Genomic DNA, 18,572 nt, shown 5'->3' with positions numbered 1-18,572 from the left:
CTGGGAGCGAGCCGAGTGCGGGCTAACCGGGAGAATTGCTTGAAAGAAACGCGACACCGAATGAGCGGTCAGAACAAAGCCTCAATACGGTTTTCCCGTGGTGTTTTTGTTGCTGCCTTGTCTTTTGCACAGAGTAAAAGACAAGGCAGCCATCGAATAGGGCCCGATTGTTCCTACTTGGTCAGCCGAGGAGCGGGGGGGGGGGGGGGGGGGGGTGGCGGCGGAGCAAGCGTCTCAACCAAGCAAAGCTCACCATGGGGAAGGTGGCTATGCCAACTAGCCTGATGCCCTGCTAATCGTACTCTGGTTTCTCTTCATAACGTACAAGTCTTTCGCCTTTTACTAAAGACTTCTGTGGAGAGCAGCACTAATGAGTTGTTTCTATTTTTGGCAGGCTTTACCTTTGCGGGTGAAGCCCTTTCTGTCTGTGCAAAAGAAATCTTGTTACTGTGCAGAGTGACTTCTCTGAGTAGAGTCGCCTTACTTGTTGCGACTGTGCCGATGTTCGAAGCTGGAGTGCAAAGTTGTTGCTTGAATGGTGCTTGCTGGAGCGTGCGGGAGTGCAAAGTTATACCATTTAAAAGGGCTGAAGAGTGCTCAGTGCAGCAGGTGGGCGGAGGTGCAAAGTGACACTCTGGCCACCTATGGCCATAAAAAGAACAGGGGTGTTAGCGGACAAGTGCGCATTGTGCCAGGAAGGGCCCTCGGACGTGAACCAGTGGACAGTTGTCGCTTCTCGGCCTTTTGGCTAAGATCAAGTGTAGTATCTGTTCTTATCAGTTTAATATCTGATATGTCCTCTATACGAGGACTACATATTAAATGGATTTTTAGCAATAGGAGTTGAAAAAGTAGCTTTCTCCGTTCACTCCAAGCATTGACCCCGTACTGCAGTGCCGCTGGGAACGGTGCGCTCTTCTCTACTCTTGTGAAAAAGCAAACAGCGGTGCAGGATGCAAGTTTCAGGGAGCCCAAGATGAAACTTTCTTTTAGTCTGCTGAGAAAAGAGAGTGAATGCGAAGTAGACTTTAACACGGCTCTGGGAGCGAGCCGAGTGCGGGCTAACCGGGAGAATTGCTTGAAAGAAACGCCATACCAAATGAGCGGTCAGAACAAAGCCTCAATACGGTGTTCCCGTTGTGTTTTTGTTGCTGCCGCTGTTTGCTTTTTCACAAGAGCGCACCTGTTGAGGGGGGGCTTGGGGGGGCCTGGGTGATGGTGGGTCTCAGGCCCGGGCTGCTGCGACTGGTGTGACCGGGTGGTTTGTTTGTTTGTTTTTTGTTGTTGTTTGTTTGTTTTTTGTAGAGGTCCTCCGGAGTGGGGTTGGGTTGAGTGGGGTGGGGCGGGATGGGTACCTTCTGGGGGTACAGTAGCTCCCAGAATATGGTCGCTGCAGGCCCCGAGCCTGGTGGACATCAGGCCATCCTGTCCTGTGTTGGCTCCCTTTTAAAAAGTACAGAACTTAGAACAGGTCTAGTCCCTGGCTTTCGGCAGAACTGTCTTCTTTACTTTTTTTTTTTTTCCCCTTATCGTGTTCAGCATTATGGCAGCAGAATTGTAGTCTGAATACCTTTGATGCCAAACAGATTTGCTTTGCCAAGGGAATTTTTATAAATGTAAAGCTCCCCTTGATGCCCATTTATTTATTTCTGTTTACAATATATGACATGTAATAGAACTGAACCGGACCGGGGGACAAGGAAAGAAGAAGAGGAAAGAAGAGAAAAACAGAACATACATCGCATACAACACAGCTGTGGATATAGATGACCTGAGACGACATGATAATACATCAACTGCTTAGCGACCATGCTACTGGACTAATGAATGTGGTTGTGTGTGTGTGAGAACATGCAACACCCATGGCACAGGACCTACATGATAACCGTGCTTAGTTATGAGTGTATAAGCGTACAGGGCCACAATCCACAGCCCCCCCAAGCAATCAGAAGCAGGCAGAGAGGGCCACAAGACCCAGGCCACCAGCAGCCCCCACAGAGCACAGAACCCAGGAAGCCCACCGCAGGGGCAACCACGCATCCACCCAGAAGACTGCAGAGGAAGCCCCCGGAAAGAGCCCCCATAAGCATAGGGCAGAGGCCCTCCGGGAGCCAGGGGCAACAGCCCACCGACGTCGCCAGGCCCCAGCCGCCCAGACATGGGCCGTGCACTGGATCCGGGCCCCAGGAGCCCGAGCGCCCCCAAACCCCCCGACAGAGGCCCCACCCAATACCCAGGAGGGCCAAGCGCCCCAGACAGCCACACAGTGGGTCAGCGCCTGCCCCAGCACCCCTGGCCAAGTGCCCTGGGAGTCAAGACGTGCCCACAGGTGGGTGAAGTCGCGAGCAGCGGAGAGAGGCCACGCCGCCCCCCCCATCGGGAGAAAGACAGGCAGGCCAGGCGACAGCAAGTCCAAGATCCAGGCCCAATCATTACCACACACACTTTCATGTCCCATAGATCCACACGTCCTCCCTCCCTCGACTCTGCTGGGGTGTAGTGCAGCGGGCACACCAGGGGGCCAGCAGCCCCCCAGCCACCACAGACCCCAAACCAGCAGAACAATTAATTAATCCTCCTGGCCCCTCCCGCCCCGAGCAGCAACCAGGAAGCAGGGGTGTGCGAAGAAGACCCCTCCCCTCACCCTTCTGGCTCTTCAATATTTTCTAATAGTGAGCAATTAAAATTGAGGGGCAGCCAAACTTGTAGAACTGGGAGCGTGGCCCTCTGGGCAGCCTACATACCCAAAGAGCCCCGCCCACCAGATGCCACTCAGTGTAACCACCCCCCAAGACCTAATGTGTGTGTGTGAGTGTGTTTGATAAGTAGTAATGTCTAAGGTGTAATTAAAACAGGGGTGGGAACTGCAGAGTGCAACTACTGCAGAGTCCACTACACCCCACCGAACACACACGCCCCCAAAACCCTTCATGTGTGAGTGTGTGCTGTGTACAGGAGCCAGAAGGGAGAGGGGTATGGGGATATACACTGGGGGCAGCCAGGGACTGGCTGCAATAGGCATCCCCGCTACCAGGGAGCCAACACAGGACAGGAGGGCCTGATGTCCACCAGGCTCGGGGCCTGCAGCGACCATATTCTGGGAGCTACTGTACCCCCAGAAGGTACCCATCCCGCCCCACCCCACTCAACCCAACCCCACTCCGGAGGACCTCTACAAAAAACAACAACAAAAAACAAACAAACAAACCACCCGGTCACACCAGTCGCAGCAGCCCGGGCCTGAGACCCACCATCACCCAGGCCCCCCCTCAACAGGTGCGCTCTTGTGAAAAAGCAAACAGCGGCAGCAACAAAAACACAACGGGAACACCGTATTGAGGCTTTGTTCTGACCGCTCATTTGGTATGGCGTTTCTTTCAAGCAATTCTCCCGGTTAGCCCGCACTCGGCTCGCTCCCAGAGCCGTGTTAAAGTCTACTTCGCATTCACTCTCTTTTCTCAGCAGACTAAAAGAAAGTTTCATCTTGGGCTCCCTGAAACTTGCATCCTGCACCGCTGTTTGCTTTTTCACAAGAGTAGAGAAGAGCGCACCGTTCCCAGCGGCACTGCAGTACGGGGTCAATGCTTGGAGTGAACGGAGCAAGCTACTTTTTCAACTCCTATTGCTAAAAATCCACTTAATATGTAGTCCTCGTATAGAGGACATATCAGATATTAAACTGATAAGAACAGATACTACACTTGATCTTAGCCAAAAGGCCGAGAAGCGACAACTGTCCACTGGTTCACGTCCGAGGGCCCTCCCTGGCACAATGCGCACTTGTCCGCTAACACCCCTGTTCTTTTTATGGCCATAGGTGGCCAGAGTGTCACTTTGCACCTCCGCCCACCCGCTGCACTGAGCACTCTTCAGCCCTTTTAAATGGTATAACTTTGCACTCCCGCACGCTCCAGCAAGCACCATTCAAGCAACAACTTTGCACTCCAGCTTCGAACATCGGCACAGTCGCAACAAGTAAGGCAACTCTACTCAGAGAAGTCACTCTGCACAGTAACAAGATTTCTTTTGCACAGACAGAAAGGGCTTCACCCGCAAAGGTAAAGCCTGCCAAAAATAGAAACAACTCATTAGTGCTGCTCTCCACAGAAGTCTTTAGTAAAAGGTGAAAGACTTGTACGTTATGAAGAGAAACCAGAGTACGATTATCCGTCACTGCGGGAGCAGGGCATCAGGCTAGTTGGCATAGCCACCTTCCCCATGGTGAGCTTTGCTTGGTTGAGACGCTTGCTCCCCCCCCCCCCCCCCCCCCCCCCCCCCTTGCTCCTCGGCTGACCAAGTAGGAACAATCGGGCCCCAAGCAAATGTCTTTTATGCAAAAGACAAGGCAGCAACAAAAACACCACGGGAACACCGTATTGAGGCTTTGTTCTGACCGCTCATTCGGTGTCGCGTTTCTTTCAAGCAATTCTCCCGGTTAGCCCGCACTCGGCTCGCTCCCAGAGCCGTGTTAAAGTCTTCTTCGCATTCACTCTCTTTTCTCAGCAGACTCTTGGGATTTTATCAATAAAATGAATTCCTTCACTCAAACTATGTTAAAACTGCTTTGTCCTTCATATTTACCATGTCTTGAAAGATTTAAACAAAAAAAACAACGTTGTACTTTGCAGTAAAAGAAAGAGCAAATCTAAAGTTTCAGGAATCCGAGAATAAGCTTACTTTCATGATTTCTTCACGATTTCGGATTTTGCTATAAAATGAATTCCTTCACTCAAACTAAATTAAAACTGCTAAACCGCTAATCTGTTACATGTAAGGCAGATGTCAAATTCACCGAAATAGGATCTAAGGGTATTCGGCCAATCGAGCTGTAGCAGCTTTGGTAAAAGAGTATAAGTTGAAGAGTTTGTGAATAAAGGTGTGCGCACACATAGTGAGCTGTAGGAAAATAAGCAGGGAGCAATGCCGGCTTGGGTATATGTTCTTGTATGTTGTCTGACTGTTTGATTTTAATGTGTTGTGTAAGTGTCCTGTTGAATGTTACATGTTTGGGCTTTGACACTTCACTGTGGTTGTTAACTGTGTTGTGTGTCCTGAAATGTTATATGTTTGGGCTGTGTGACATGCTTAATGCTTGTCAGTAGCTACCCACTTATTCATATATAGCAACTGACAACATAAGAAGTCTGGACATACTTTGATAGTAGTTGTAGAAGTATCCTTATTGATAATAGATAAACTAATTCATAGTGATAGAACAGTAGATGAACAGGTGCCTGCACATGTCTCACGAAAATAAAATGGGTGTATGATTGCTGACGGCGGAGCAATACTGCCAAACTTATGAGTTCTTGTGGCAAACTTGATTCAGTGTCTTGAAGTGTATACGCTGTTTCGCTGACTTGATTGTCACAAGAAACAAAGTGTGTTTGATAAGATCCGACCATTTTATTACGGGAGGATCAGTATGTATGGATTCTGATGTGACTGATAAACCCATTCGTATCGTAAGCATAATCTAATACGTGAGACAACGCCCTGGCACACAATAAAAAAAAAAAAGAGAGAGCGGTTTTGTGTCCCCACAGTCCATAATGTAGAAAAGAGAGAAAAAAGCCTTTCTGATTTGGTGTGTGTGCTCACAGTGCAGAGTGTAGAGAAAAGAGAGAAAAGAAAGCCGTTTTGGTGTCACGGGTGTTGTGACTTACACACACACATATCTGAATTGAGAAAGGAAATTATTTTAGAGGAAGCACTAGAGTTTAGATCCCACATTTGTTGATAGGCATTCATTTATTTCTTCACTTCTGATGAAGTTTCAACAATAAACAACAAACTTTGTATTATGAGAAAGAACCAGACTCATTCTTCAGGAATCCGAAAATAAGCTCTATTTTACGAGTTATGCACGAATTCGGATTCTCCTATAAAACGAATTCCTTAACTCTAACCAAGTTAAGACTGCTTTGTCCTTCATATTTATTCATGTCTAATCAAGTTTCAACGATAAACAACGTTGTACTTTGTAGAATGAGAAAGAACTTCTTCAGCAATAAGCATCTCTCGACATATGACGAAATACAGATTTTGCTATAAAATTAATTCCTTCTATCAGCCTGACTTAAAACTGTTTGTCCTCCTTATTTATCCACTTCAAATCAAGTTTCAACAATTAAAAAAATGTTGTAGTTTGAAAAAAAACAACTTAATCTTAAGCAATCAGTAGGGTAAGAAAGAGTAAGAAAAGGTGCAAATGCCAACCATACATTACTAAAAGGTGGAGCGGAAGTATTCGGCTGCAAGTAGGTGCGAATGCCTGACAATGTATGATCAAAAGAGGGAGCGGAGGTTTTCGGCTGCAAGGTCTGAATGTCCAACCATAATTTGTAAAAACCGGGGAAGAAAAGGCTCGAAAGCCCGACTATACACCATCAAAAGAGGGAGCGGAGGTGTTCGGCTGCAAGTAGGTGTGAATGTTCGACCATAATTTGTAAAAAGCGGGTAAGAAAAGGTTCGAATGCCCGACTATATATTAACCAAAGCAGGAGGAGAGGTCTTCGGATAAGAGTGGGTGAGAATTTACAACCATAATCTATAAAATGCGGTGAAAAAAAAGGTGTGAATACCCCATAGAACACTAAAAGGTAGAGCGGAAGTGTTCGGATACACGAAGGTTTGAATGTCCTACCATAGTTTGTAAATAGCGGGTAAGAAAAGGTTCGAATGCCCGACTATACACCATAAAAAGCGGGAGCGGAGGTGTTCCGCTGTAAGACGGTGTGAATGTCCGACCATAGTTGGTAAAAAGCGGGTAAGAAAAGGTTAAAATACCCAACTGTACACAATCAAAAGCGGAAGCGGAGGTGTTCGGCTGCAAGATATTGTGAACGTCCGACCAAAGTTCGTAAAAAGCAGTTAAGAAAAGGTTCGAATATCTAACCAAACATAAGAATGAGTCTTTTCCGCTGTAGAATGCCCGACTATAGACCATCAAATGCGGGAGCGGAGGTGTTCGGCTCTGAGTAGGTGCGAATGTCCGACCATAATTGCTGAAGAATGTGTTAGAAAAGGTAAGAATGCTGGACCATACATCATCAAAAGCGGGAGAGGTGGTGTTCAGCTGCAAGAAGGTCTAAATGTCCATCAATAATTGCTAGAAAACATGAAAGAAAATTTTCGAAAATCAAACCACACATGATCATAAGTGGGAGAGGAGGTGTTCAGCTGCAAGAAGGTGTGAATGTCCACCCATAATACCTGAAAAATGGGTAAAAAAAAGGTGCGAATGCCAAACCATACATCATCAAAAGCAGGAGTGCATGTGTTCGGCTACAAGAAGGTGTGAACGTCCAACCAAAGTTTGTAAAAAGCAGTTAAGAAAAGGTTCGAATATCCAACCATACATAATCAAAAGCGGGAGCAGAGCTGTTCGACTGCAAGTAGGTGTGAATGTCAGATCATAATTTGCAAAAAGCTGATGAGAAAGGGTGAGAATTGCCCGACTATACACCATCAAATGCGGGAGCGGAGTTGTTCGGCTGTGAGTAGGTGTGAATCTCCGACCATAATTGCTGAAAAACGTGTTAGAAAAGGTTCGAATATCCAACCAAACATAATCAAAAGCGGGAGCAGAGCTGTTCGACTGCAAGTAGGTGTGAATGTCCAGCCATAATTACTCACAAACGGGGGAAGAAAAGGTAGTATTGCCAGACCATACATGATCAAAACAGGGAGCGGAGGTTCAGCTGCAAGGTGTGAATGTCTGACTATAGTTTGTAAAAAGCGGGTAAGACAAGGTGCGAATGCCCAACAATGTATGATCAAAAGAGAGAGCGGAGGTGTTCGGCTGCAAGGTCTGAATGTCCAACCATAATTTGTAAAAACCGGGTAAGAAAAGGCTCGAAAGCCCGACTATACATCATCAAAACACTAAACACTAAAAGGTAGAGCGGAAGTGTTCGGCTGCAAGAAGGTGTGAATGTCTGACCATAGTTTGTAAAAAGCGGGTAAGAAAAGGTTCGAATGCCCGAACATACACCATCAAAGGAGGGAGCGGAGGTGTTCCGCTGTAAGAAGCTGTGAATGTCCGACCATAGTTGGCAAAAAGCAGGTAAGAAAAGTTTAAAATACCCGATTGTACACAATCAATAGCGGGAGCAGAGTTGTTCCGCTACTAAAAGGTGTGAAAGTCCGACCATGGTTTGTAAAAAGCGGGTAAGAAAAGGTGCGAATGCCCGACAATGTATGATCAAAAGAGGGAGTGGAGGTTTTCGGCTGAAACAAGGTCTGAATGTCTATCCATATTTTGTAAAAATCTGGGAAGAAAAGGCTCGAAAGCCCGACTATACACCATCAACAGCTGGAGCGGAGGTGTTCAGCTGCAAGAAGGTCTGAATATCCATCAATAATTGCTAGAAAACATGGAAGAGAATTTTCGAATATCAGACCGCACATGATCATAAGCGGGAGAGGAGGTGTTCAAATGCAAGAAGGTGTGAATGTCCACCCATAATTACTGCAAAATGGGTAAGAAAAGGTACGAATGCCCAACCATACATGATCCTAACAGGGAGCGGAGGTGTTTGGCTGCGACAAGGTGTGTATGTCCACCCATAATTAATGAAAAGCGGGCAACAAGTAGGTTTGAATACCCATCATCAAAAGCAGGAGTGGATGTGTTCGGCTACAAGAAGGTTTGAATGTCTGACCATAGTTTGTAAAAAGCGGGTAAGAAAAGGTTCGAATGCCCGAACATAAACCATCAAAGGAGGGAGCGGAGGTTTTCGGCTGAAAGAAGGTCTGAATGTCCACCCATAATTACTGAAAAATGGGTAAGAAAAGGTACGAATGCCCAACCATACATCATCAAAAGCAGGAGTGGATGTGTTCGGCTACAAGAAGGTTTTAATGTCCGACCATAGATGGTAAAAAGCGGGTAAGAAAAGGTTCGAATGCCCGAACATACACCATCAAAGGAGGGAGCGGAGGTGTTCCGCTGTAAGAAGCTGTGAATGTCCGACCATAGTTGGCAAAAAGCAGGTAAGAAAAGTTTAAAATACCCGATTGTACACAATCAATAGCGGGAGCAGAGTTGTTCCGCTACTAAAAGGTGTGAAAGTCCGACCATGGTTTGTAAAAAGCGGGTAAGAAAAGGTGCGAATGCCCGACAATGTATGATCAAAAGAGGGAGTGGAGGTTTTCGGCTGAAACAAGGTCTGAATGTCTATCCATATTTTGTAAAAATCTGGGAAGAAAAGGCTCGAAAGCCCGACTATACACCATCAACAGCTGGAGCGGAGGTGTTCAGCTGCAAGAAGGTCTGAATATCCATCAATAATTGCTAGAAAACATGGAAGAGAATTTTCGAATATCAGACCGCACATGATCATAAGCGGGAGAGGAGGTGTTCAAATGCAAGAAGGTGTGAATGTCCACCCATAATTACTGCAAAATGGGTAAGAAAAGGTACGAATGCCCAACCATACATGATCCTAACAGGGAGCGGAGGTGTTTGGCTGCGACAAGGTGTGTATGTCCACCCATAATTAATGAAAAGCGGGCAACAAGTAGGTTTGAATACCCATCATCAAAAGCAGGAGTGGATGTGTTCGGCTACAAGAAGGTTTGAATGTCTGACCATAGTTTGTAAAAAGCGGGTAAGAAAAGGTTCGAATGCCCGAACATAAACCATCAAAGGAGGGAGCGGAGGTTTTCGGCTGAAAGAAGGTCTGAATGTCCACCCATAATTACTGAAAAATGGGTAAGAAAAGGTACGAATGCCCAACCATACATCATCAAAAGCAGGAGTGGATGTGTTCGGCTACAAGAAGGTTTTAATGTCCGACCATAGATGGTAAAAAGCGGGTAAGAAAAGGTTCGAATGCCCGAACATACACCATCAAAAGAGGGAGCGGAGGTGTTTCACTGTAAGAAGGTGTGAATGTCTGACCATAGTTGGTAAAAAGCAGGTAAGAAAAGGTGAAAATACCCGACTGTACACAATCAATAGCGGGAGCGGAGTTGTTCGGCTACTAAAAGGTGTGAAAGTCCGACCATGGTTTGTAAAAAGCGGGTAAGAGAAGGTGCGAATGCCCGACAATGTATGATCAAAAGAGGGAGCGGAGGTTTTCGGCTGCAAGAAGGTCTGAATGTCCAACAATAATTTTGTAAAAACCGGGGAAGAAAAGGCTCGAAAGCCCGACTATACATCATCAAAAGCGGGAGCGGAGGTGTTCAGCTGCAAGAAGGTCTGAATGTCCATCAATAATTGCTAGAAAACATGAAAGAAAATTTTCGAATATCAAACCACACATCATCATAAGCGGGAGAGGAGGTGTTCAGCTGCAAGAAGGTGTGAATGTCCGACCATAGTTTGTAAAAAATGGGTAAGAAAAGGTGCGAATGCTCAACCATACATCATCAAAAGCAGGAGTGGAAGTGTTCGGCTAAAAGAAGGTTTGAATGTCCAACCATAGTTCGTAAAATGCGGGTAAGAAAAGGTTCGAATGCCCGAACATACACCATCAAAAGAGGGAGCGGAGGTGTTCCGCTGTAAGACGGTGTGAATGTCCAACAATAGTTGGTAAAAAGCGGGTAAGAAAAGGTTAAAATACCCGACTTTACACAATCAATAGCGGGAGCGGAGTTGTTCGGCTACAAGAAGGTGTGAATGTCCGACCATGGTTTGTAAAAAGCGGGTTAGAAAAGGTTCGAATGCCCGAATATATACCATCAAAAGCGGAAGCGGAGGTGTTCGGCTGCAAGAAGGTGTGAACGTCCGACCAAAGTTTGTAAAAAGCAGTGAAGAAAAGTTTCGAATATCCAACCAAACATAATCAAAAGCGGGAGCAGAGCTGTTCGACTGCAAGTAGGTGTGAATGTCAGATCATAATTTGCAAAAAGCTGATGAGAAAGGGTGAGAATGCCCGACTATACACCATCAAATGGGAGAGCGGAAGTGTTCGGCTGTGAGTAGGTGTGAATGTCAAACCATAATTGCTGAAAAATGTGTTAGAAAAGATTAGAATGCCGGACCATACATCATCAAAAGCGGGAAAAGTGGTGTTCGGCTGCAAGTAGGTGTGAATGTCCAGCCATAATTACTCACAAACCGGTAAGAAAAGGTAGTATTGCCAGACCATACATTATCAAAACAGGGAGGGGAGGTGGTTCAGCTGCAAGGTGTGAATGTCTGACTAAAGTTTATAAAAAGCGGGTAAAAAAAAGTTTGAATGCCCGACTATATATTAACAAAAGCAGGAGGAGAGGTCTTCGGATAAGAGTGGGTGAGAATTTCCAACCATAATCAATAAAATGCGGTGAAAAAAAAGGTGTGAATACCCCATAGAACACTAAAAGGTGGAGCAGAAGTGTTCGGCTGCAAGAAGGTGTGACTGTTCGACTATATTTGGTGAAAAGCAGGTGAAGCAAGGTCTGAATGCCCAACCTTACATCATCAAAAACGAGATCAGAGGTGTTTGGCTGCAAGAAGGCCATAGTTTTCCTAAAGCGGGTAAGCTGCGAATGACCGACTAAATATCAACAAAAGTGGGGGCGGAGGTCTTCGGATGCAAGTGGGTGTGAATATCCCACCATACAAGTATGGTGGAGAGGAAGCTGTGAATGGCCGACCATAGTAAAAAGCGGGTGAGAAAAGGTGCGAATGTCCAATCATACATGATCAAAACAGGGAGCGGAGGTGTTTGGCTGCGACAAGGTGTGTATGTCCACCCATAATTAATGAAAAGCGGGCAACAAGTAGGTTTGAATACCCATCATCAAAAGCAGGAGTGGATGTGTTCGGCTACAAGAAGGTTTGAATGTCTGACCATAGTTTGTAAAAAGCGGGTAAGAAAAGGCTCGAGTGCCCGAACATACACCATCAAAAGAGGGAGCGGAGGTGTTCCGCTGTAAGACGGTGTGAATGTCCAACAATAGTTGGTAAAAAGCGGGTAAGAAAAGGTTAAAATACCCGACTGTACACAATCAATAGCGGGAGCGGAGTTGTTCGGCTACAAGAAGGTGTGAAAGTCCGACCATGGTTTGTAAAAAGCGGGTAAGAAAAGGTGCGAATGCCCGACAATGTATGATCAAAAGAGAGAGTGGAGGTTTTCGGCTGCAAGAAAGTCTGAATGTCTAACCATAATTTGTAAAAACCGGGGAAGAAAAGGCTCGAAAGCCCGACTATACACCATCAAAAGTGGGAGCGGAGGTGTTCAGCTTCAAGACGGTCTGAATGTCCATCAATAATTGCTAGAAAACATGAAAGAAAATTTTCGAATATCAAACTGCACATGATCATAAGCAGGAGAGGAGGTGTTCAGCTGCAAGAAGGTGTGAATGTCTACCCATAATTACTGAAAAATGGGTAAGAAAAGGTGCGAATGCCTAACCTTACATCATCAAAAGAGGGAGCGGAGGTGTTCCGCTGTAAGACGGTGTGAATGTCCGACCATAGATGGTAAAAAGCGGGTAAGAAAAGGTTAAATTACTCGACTGTACACAATCAAAAGAGGGAGCGGACTTGTTCAGCTAAGAGAAGGTGTGAAAGTCCGACCCTGGTTTGTAAAAAGCGGTTAAGAAAAGGTTCGTATGCCCGAATATACACCATCAAAAGCGGAAGCGGAGGTGTTCGGCTGCAAGATATTGTGAACGTCCGACCAAAGTTCGTAAAAAGCAGTTAAGAAAAGGTTCGAATATCTAACCAAACATAAGAATGAGTCTTTTCCGCTGTAGAATGCCCGACTATAGACCATCAAATGCGGGAGCGGAGGTGTTCGGCTCTGAGTAGGTGCGAATGTCCGACCATAATTGCTGAAGAATGTGTTAGAAAAGGTAAGAATGCTGGACCATACATCATCAAAAGCGGGAGAGGTGGTGTTCAGCTGCAAGAAGGTCTAAATGTCCATCAATAATTGCTAGAAAACATGAAAGAAAATTTTCGAAAATCAAACCACACATGATCATAAGTGGGAGAGGAGGTGTTCAGCTGCAAGAAGGTGTGAATGTCCACCCATAATACCTGAAAAATGGGTAAAAAAAAGGTGCGAATGCCAAACCATACATCATCAAAAGCAGGAGTGCATGTGTTCGGCTACAAGAAGGTGTGAACGTCCAACCAAAGTTTGTAAAAAGCAGTTAAGAAAAGGTTCGAATATCCAACCATACATAATCAAAAGCGGGAGCAGAGCTGTTCGACTGCAAGTAGGTGTGAATGTCAGATCATAATTTGCAAAAAGCTGATGAGAAAGGGTGAGAATTGCCCGACTATACACCATCAAATGCGGGAGCGGAGTTGTTCGGCTGTGAGTAGGTGTGAATCTCCGACCATAATTGCTGAAAAACGTGTTAGAAAAGGTAAGAATGCCGGTCCATACATCATCAAAAGCGAGAGAGGTTGTGTTCGGCTGCAAGTAGGTGTGAATGTCCAGCCATAATTACTCACAAACGGGTAAGAAAAGGTAGTATTGCCAGACCATATATGATCAAAACAGGGAGCGGAGGTGGTTCAGCTGCAAGAAGGTTTGAATGTCAAACTAAAGTTCAAATATATTAACAAAAGCGGGAGGAGAGGTCTTCGGATGAAAGTGGTTGAAAATTTCCAACCATAATGTATAAAATGCGGTGAAAAAAAAGGTGTGATAGAACACTAAAAGGTGGAGCGGAAGTGTTCGGCTGCAAGAAGGTGTGAATGTCCGACTATATTTGGTGAAAAGCAGGTGAAGCAAGGTCTGAATGCCCAACCTTACATCATCAAAAGCAAGATCAGAGTTGTTTGGCTGAAAGAAGGCCATAGTTTGCCAAAAGCGGGTAAGGTGCGAATGTCCGACAAAATATCAACAAAATTTGGGGCGGAGGTTTTCGGATGCAAGTGGGTGTGAATATCCCACCATACAAGTATGGTGGAGAGGAAGCTGTGAATAGCCGACCATAGTTTGGAAAAAGCAGGTAAGAAAAGGTTTGAATGCCCGAACATACACCATCAAAAGAGGGAGCGGAGGTGTTCCGCTGTACGAAGGTGTGAATGTCCGACCATACTTGGTAAAAAGTGGGTAAGAAAAGGTTAAAATACCCGACTGCACACAATCAATAGCGGGAGCGGATGTGTTCGGCTACAAGAAGGTGTGACAGTCCGACCATGGTTTGTAAAAAGCGGGTAAGAAAAGGTGCGAATGTCCGACAATGTATGATCAAAAGAGAGAGCGGAGGTTTTCGGATACACGAAGGTTTGAATGTCCTACCATAGTTTGTAAATAGCGGGTAAGAAAAGGTTCGAATGCCCGACTATACACCATAAAAAGCGGGAGCGGAGGTGTTCCGCTGTAAGACGGTGTGAATGTCCGACCATAGTTGGTAAAAAGCGGGTAAGAAAAGGTTAAAATACCCGACTGTACACAATCAATAGCGGGAGCGGAGTTGTTCGGCTACAAGAAGGTGTGAAAGTCCGACCATGGTTTGTAAAAAGCAGTTAAGAAAAGGTTCGAATAGCCAACCAAACATAATCAAAAACGGGAGCAGAGCAGTTCGACTGCAAGTAGGTGTGAATGTCCAGCCATAATTACTCACAAACGGGGGAAGAAAAGGTAGTATTGCCAGACCATACATGATCAAAACAGGGAGCGGAAGTGGTTCAGCTGCAAGAAGGTTTGAATGTTCGACTAAAGTTTGTAAAAAGCTGGTAAGACAAGGAGCGATGTCCCGACATTGTATGATCAAAAGCGTGAGCGGAGGTGTCCAGCTGTGAGTAGGTGTGAATGTCCGACCATAATTGCTGAAAAATGTGTTAGAAAAGGTAAGAATACTGGACCATACATCATCAAAAGCGGGAGAGGTGGTGTTCGGCTGCAAGATGGTGTGAAAGTCCGACAATGGTTTGTAAAAAGCGGGTAAAAAAAGGTTCGAATGCCCGAATATACATCATCAAAAGCGGGAGCGGAGGTGTTCGGATGCAAGAAGTCCGACCAAAGTTTGTAAAAAGCAGTGAAAAGCGGGAAAAAGCATTTCGTGAGTTCTGCATGATTTGGGATTTTGCTTATAAAATGCATTACTTCACTCAAACTATGTTAAAACTGATTTGTCCTTCATATTTACCATGTCTAGAAAGATTTAAACAAAAAAACAACGTTGTACTTTGCAGTAAAAGAAAGAGCAAATCTAAAGTTTCAGGAATCCGAGTATAAGCCTGCTTTCATGAGTTCTGCACGATTTCGGATTTTGCTATAAAATGAATTGCTTTGCTCAAACCAAGTTAAAACTGATTTGTCCTTCCATATTCATCAATGTCTAGATCGACTTCAACAAAGAAAAACATTGGACTTTGCAGTAGAAGAAGTTGAAATCCATCAACACATTGATAAATATGAAGGACAAAGCAGTTCCCACTTGCCCATAAGAAAATAAGCTTATTCTCGGATTCCTGATCCTTCAGTGTTGCTCTTTCTTCTACTGCAAAATACAATGTTGTTCTTTGTTGAAGTCGATCTAGACATTGATAAATATGAATGAAAAAGCAGTTTTAACTTGGTTTGAGTGAATGAATTCATTCTATACATAAAATCCGAAATCGTGCAGAACTCATGAAAATAAGCTTATTCTCGGATTCCTAAAACTTTTGATTGGCTCTTTCTTTTACTGCAAAGTACAACGTTGTTTTTTTGTTTAAATCTATCGAGACATTGATAAATATGAAGGTAAAAGCCGTTTTAACATAGTTTGAGTGAAGGAATTCATTTTATACATAAAATCCCAAATCATGCAGAACTCCTCAAAAGGGGCGTATGGCTTAATCACAAGTGTGGCTCTTTCTCATTTAGGGTAGTATGAGGAAGTTTATGCTTGAAATATATGTAGAAATGGGTACATATGAAGGACAAAGCAGTGTTAACTTAGTTTGAGTGAAGGAATTCATTTTATACATAAAATCCGAAATCGTGCAGAACTCATGAAAATAAGCTTATTCTCGGATTCCTAAAACTTTTGATTTGCAATTTCTTTTACTGCAAAGAACAACTTTTTTTTTTGTTGAAATCTATGCAGACATTGATAAATACCAGCCGAAACTCTGCTGCCGCTTTTGATAATTTATGGTTGGGCATTCTTACCATTTCTTACCCGCTTTTTACAAATTATGATCTTACATTCACACCTACTTGCAGTCGAACACCTTCTCATCCACTTATGATCATGTGCGGTTGGGCTTTCGCACCTTTTCTTACCCATTTTTCAGTAATTATGGGTGGACATTCAGACCTTCTTGCAGCCGAAAACCTCCGCTCCTCTTTTGATCATACATTGTCGGGCATTCACACCTTGTCTTACCCGCTTTTTACAAACTTTAGTCGGACATTCAAACCTTCTTGCAGCTGAACCACCTCCGCTCCCTGTTTTGATCATATATGGTCTGGCAATAGTACCTTTTCTTACCCGTTTGTGAGTAATTATGGCTGGACATTCACACCTACTTGCAGCCGAACACAACCTCTTCCGCTTTTGATGATATATGGTCCGGCATTCTTACCTTTTCTAACACATTTTTCAGCAATTATGGTCGGACATTCACACCTACTCACAGACGAACACCTCCGCTCCCACATTTGATAGTGTATAGTCGGGCATTCTCACCCTTTCTCAACAGCTTTTTGCAAATTATGATCTGATATTCACACCTACTTGCAGTCGAACAGCTCTGCTCCCGCTTTTGATTATGTTTGGTTGGATATTCGAACATTTTCTTAACTGCTTTTTACAAACTTTGGTCGGACGTTCACACCGTCTTGCAGCCGAACACCTCCGCTTCCGCTTTTGATGGTATATAGTCGGGCATTCGAGCCTTTTCTTACCCGCCTATTACTTACTATGGTTGGACATTCAAACCTTCTTGTAGCTGAACAACTCCACTCCTGCTTTTGATGATTTATGGTTGGACATTCGCATCTTTTCCTACCCATTTTTCAGTAATTATGGGTGGATATTCACATCTTCTTGCAGCTGAACACCTCCTCTCCCGCTAATGATCATGTAAGGTTTGATATTCGAAAATTTTCTTTCATGTTTTAAAGCAATTATTAATGGAAATTCACACCTACTTGCAGCCGAACACCACCTCTCCCGATTTTGATTATGTATGGACCGGCATTCTTACCTTTTCTAACACATTTTTCAGCAATTATGGTCGGACATTCACACCTACTCACAGACGAACACCTCCGCTCCCACATTTGATAGTGTATAGTCGGGCATTCTCACCCTTTCTCAACAGCTTTTTGCAAATTATGATCTGATATTCACACCTACTTGCAGTCGAACAGCTCTGCTCCCGCTTTTGATTATGTTTGGTTGGATATTCGAACATTTTCTTAACTGCTTTTTACAAACTTTGGTCGGACGTTCACACCGTCTTGCAGCCGAACACCTCCGCTTCCGCTTTTGATGGTATATAGTCGGGCATTCGAGCCTTTTCTTACCCGCCTATTACTTACTATGGTTGGACATTCAAACCTTCTTGTAGCTGAACAACTCCACTCCTGCTTTTGATGATTTATGGTTGGACATTCGCATCTTTTCCTACCCATTTTTCAGTAATTATGGGTGGATATTCACATCTTCTTGCAGCTGAACACCTCCTCTCCCGCTAATGATCATGTAAGGTTTGATATTCGAAAATTTTCTTTCATGTTTTAAAGCAATTATTAATGGAAATTCACACCTACTTGCAGCCGAACACCACCTCTCCCGATTTTGATTATGTATGGACCGGCATTCTTACCTTTTCTAACACATTTTTCAGCAATTATGGTCGGACATTCACACCTACTCACAGACGAACACCTCCGCTCCCACATTTGATAGTGTATAGTCGGGCATTCTCACCCTTTCTCAACAGCTTTTTGCAAATTATGATCTGATATTCACACCTACTTGCAGTCGAACAGCTCTGCTCCCGCTTTTGATTATGTTTGGTTGGATATTCGAACATTTTCTTAACTGCTTTTTACAAACTTTGGTCGGACGTTCACACCGTCTTGCAGCCGAACACCTCCGCTTCCGCTTTTGATGGTATATAGTCGGGCATTCGAGCCTTTTCTTACCCGCCTATTACTTACTATGGTTGGACATTCAAACCTTCTTGTAGCTGAACAACTCCACTCCTGCTTTTGATGATTTATGGTTGGACATTCGCATCTTTTCCTACCCATTTTTCAGTAATTATGGGTGGATATTCACATCTTCTTGCAGCTGAACACCTCCTCTCCCGCTAATGATCATGTATGGTTTGATATTCGAAAATTTTCTTTCATGTTTTAAAGCAATTATTAATGGACATTCACACCTACTTGCAGCCGAACACCACCTCTCCCGATTTTGATTATGTATGGACCGGCATTCTTACCTTTTCTAACACATTTTTCAGCAATTATGGTCGGAGATTCACACCTGCTCACAGCCGAACAACTCCGCTCCCGCATTTGATGGTGTATAGTTGGGCATTCTCACCCTTTCTCATCAGCTTTTTGCAAATTATGATCTGACATTCACACCTACTTGCAGTCGAACAGCTCTGCTCCCGCTTTTGATTATGTATGGTTGGATATTCGAACCTTTTCTTAACTGCTTTT

The 18,572-nt window shown here is 44.5% G+C and overlaps 4 non-coding genes across 4 annotated transcripts; 2 read left to right on the top strand and 2 right to left on the bottom strand.

Annotated features, from left to right (window-relative positions):
* Positions 1-298: 298 nt before the first annotated feature.
* LOC140317205 (U5 spliceosomal RNA) lies at positions 299-412 on the top strand. The gene has a single exon (XR_011917538.1). It is a non-coding gene; the product is annotated as a U5 spliceosomal RNA (small nuclear RNA).
* Positions 413-728: 316 nt separating this feature from the next.
* LOC140317024 (U2 spliceosomal RNA) lies at positions 729-919 on the top strand. Its single transcript, XR_011917377.1, has one exon. It is a non-coding gene; the product is annotated as a U2 spliceosomal RNA (small nuclear RNA).
* A 2,621-nt stretch (positions 920-3,540) lies between these two features.
* LOC140317009 (U2 spliceosomal RNA) lies at positions 3,541-3,731 on the bottom strand. Its single transcript, XR_011917363.1, has one exon. It is a non-coding gene; the product is annotated as a U2 spliceosomal RNA (small nuclear RNA).
* Positions 3,732-4,047: 316 nt separating this feature from the next.
* Positions 4,048-4,161, bottom strand: LOC140317397 (U5 spliceosomal RNA). The gene has a single exon (XR_011917715.1). It is a non-coding gene; the product is annotated as a U5 spliceosomal RNA (small nuclear RNA).
* Between the last annotated feature and the right edge of the window lie 14,411 nt (positions 4,162-18,572).

Source organism: Leuresthes tenuis, unplaced genomic scaffold (assembly GCF_036924035.1).
Source record: "Leuresthes tenuis unplaced genomic scaffold, fLeuTen1.0.hap1 SCAF_10, whole genome shotgun sequence".
NCBI classification, from domain to species: domain Eukaryota; kingdom Metazoa; phylum Chordata; class Actinopteri; order Atheriniformes; family Atherinopsidae; genus Leuresthes; species Leuresthes tenuis.
This window is presented reverse-complemented; position numbering and strand designations above follow the sequence as displayed.